Source organism: Bison bison, unplaced genomic scaffold (assembly GCF_000754665.1).
Source record: "Bison bison bison isolate TAMUID 2011002044 unplaced genomic scaffold, Bison_UMD1.0 scf7180017864368, whole genome shotgun sequence".
In the NCBI taxonomy this organism is placed as follows: domain Eukaryota; kingdom Metazoa; phylum Chordata; class Mammalia; order Artiodactyla; family Bovidae; genus Bison; species Bison bison.
The window spans coordinates 1,952,492-1,955,188 of record NW_011494940.1 but is presented as its reverse complement, the minus strand read 5'-3'; positions in this window follow the sequence as shown (position 1 = coordinate 1,955,188).

Sequence of the window (2,697 nt, the reverse complement as noted above, 5' to 3'; positions counted from 1 at the left end):
ATTAATCAAAATCTAGACGGATGTATTCATCTTTGAGAGAAAGTGGCAAAAGGACAGAGAAGAGACTCATAATTTACCACTGTAAACTTGTCATTATTGCTTATGTATGTGCTTAGTCACTGACTCATGTCCAACTCTTTGCAACCTCATGGACTGTAGCCCGCCAGGCTTCTCTGTCCATGGGGATTCTCCAGGCAAGAATACTGGAGTGGGTTGTCATGCCTTCCTCCAGGGAAGCTACCCAAACCAGAGATCTAACCCATGTCTCCTGCATTGCTGGTGGATTCTTTACGGTCTGAGCCAGCAGGGAAGCTGAAGAATACTGGAGTGAGTAGTCTATCCCTTCTCCAGGGTTACTTCCTGACCAAGGAATCCAATCGGGGTCTCCTGCATTGCAGGCAGATTCTTTACCAGCTGAGCCACTGGGGAAGCCCTTGCTTATGTATGCTTTGGAAAAAAAATTTTTTTTCCTTTAAGAAGAATTTGAAAAGCAGTATGCAAACCTATAGCAAATATCTGGAGACCATGAGAAAAAAAAAAAAACAAAACACATAGGCTCAATCTCTATTACAAAATGAAGCATGAATTTTGCTTCCTAGTCTTCTAAGAGTTTCACACACACTGTCACCTTGGATCCCCTTATAGCAGACTTCCATCATGCTACATACAAGAACTCTTAAACCTCAAAAGATATAAACTTATTTGAGCCTACAGAACTAGTCAGTGATGGAGCCAGAGCTAGAACTTTAATTACATTTCACTGCAATGCTGCGGCTCACTGTTGAGTCCCACATTGGAGCTGGTCAAGGCTCTGACAGTTATTAGAGGCTAATCCTTAGCAGTTTTACATTTGCCAAGCCTCACGTTTCTCCTTTCCAATATTTGAAAATTATTCCCAGTGTTTTATGGACTTGTTAAATTGTGTATGTATAATAGATGGGACATCGCTAAAGAGTAGCTATTACTATACTATATGCAAAATGCTGGGTATCCTTAAACATTAACCTACATTGCTTCTAGGATCACATTCAAAAGGCTGACATTTAGTATCTACAAAGGCTGAACATTCTCATTCTCTAGGTGAAGTGAAGTCGCTCAGTCGTGTCCGACTCTTTGCGGCCCCATGGACTGTAGCCTGCCAGGTTCCTCTGTCCATGGGATTTTCCAGGCAATAGTACTGGAGTGGATTGCCATTTCCTTCTCCAGTGGATCTTCCCGACCCAGGGATCGAACCCGGGTCTCCTGCATTGTAGACAGACGCTTTACCGTCTGAGCCACCAGGGAAGTCTCATTCTCTATGATACAGCAATTCCACTCCCAGGTATTCACTTCACTGAAAGGCACATATATGTCAGTCAAAAGATATAGTCTTGAATATTCAGAGCACTATACCTAGGAGTCCCAAACTTGGAACTAACAAAAGCCTATAGTCAGTAATATTCGACCAATACTTTAATGATCACAGAATAAAATACTATTTGGCAGAGATAAAGAACAATCTACAACTACACTAAAAAACAGCAATGAGGCTCACAAATGTAATGTTGAGCCAAAGTAGACAATAAAAACGGCACATTGGAGGATTCATCACTGTAAAATACAGAGTTGGGAAGAGCTAACCTGTTTTGTTCATTGGAAGGACTGATGCTAAAGCTGAAACTCCAATACTTTGGCCACCTCATGCGAAGAGTTGATTCACTGGAAAAGACCCTGATGCTGGGAGGGATTGGGGGGAGGAGGAGAAGGGGACGACAGAGGATGAGATGGCTGGATGGCATCATCGACTCAATGGACATGAGTTTGGGTAAACTCCGGGAGTCGGTGATGGACAGGGAGGCCTGGCTTGCTGCAGTCCATGGGGTCGCAAAAAGTCGGACACGACTGAGCGACTGAACTGAACTGAACCCGTTTTGTTGGACTCAGGATAGAGTACGTTGGGCAAGGGAATGTGCTACTGGGGTGCTGGCAATGATGTTTCTAGACCCTGGAGCTCGGATGCCCAAGTACGTTCGGGTTACGAAATACACACTTAGGGCAGGGTTTTGTGTGTGTTGTGTGTGGTGTTGGAGAAGACTCTTGAGAGTCCCTTGGACTGCAAGGAGATCCAACTAGTCCATTCTGAAGATCAGCCCTGGGATTTCTTTGGAAGGAATGATGCTAAAGCTGAAACTCCAGAGTACTTTGGCCACCTCATGCGAAGAGCTGACTCATTGGAAAAGACTCATGCTGGGAGGGACTGGGGGCAGGAGAAGGGGACGACAGAGGATGAGATGGCCGGATAGCAACACCGACTCGATGGACGTTGAGTCTGAGTGAACTCCGGGAGTTGGTGATGGACAGGGAGGCCTGGCGTGCTGCGATTCATGGAGTTACGAAGAGTCGGACACGACTGAGCGACTGAACTTGTGTGTGTGTGCGTATTTGTCTATAACTCATTAAAAGTTTTAGAAAAAAAAGTTGGGAGAGGCTAGAATTCTTGGAATTCTGCCTAAAGGCATTCAGCTCAGGTTTCACCACGAATCCATATCCAACACGCTTCACTCCCAACAAGCGAGGGATGTTTGAGGCAGAAAAGAGGCGTGGGCGGGGCGGGGTCCGCTCCATATTATAGACAGCAGAAAATCCCTGTGCGCCCCACCCTGGGCCAGAAGAAAGACCCGGTGCTTTAACCTCCAACGAGCAGGGGTCCGAGACCTA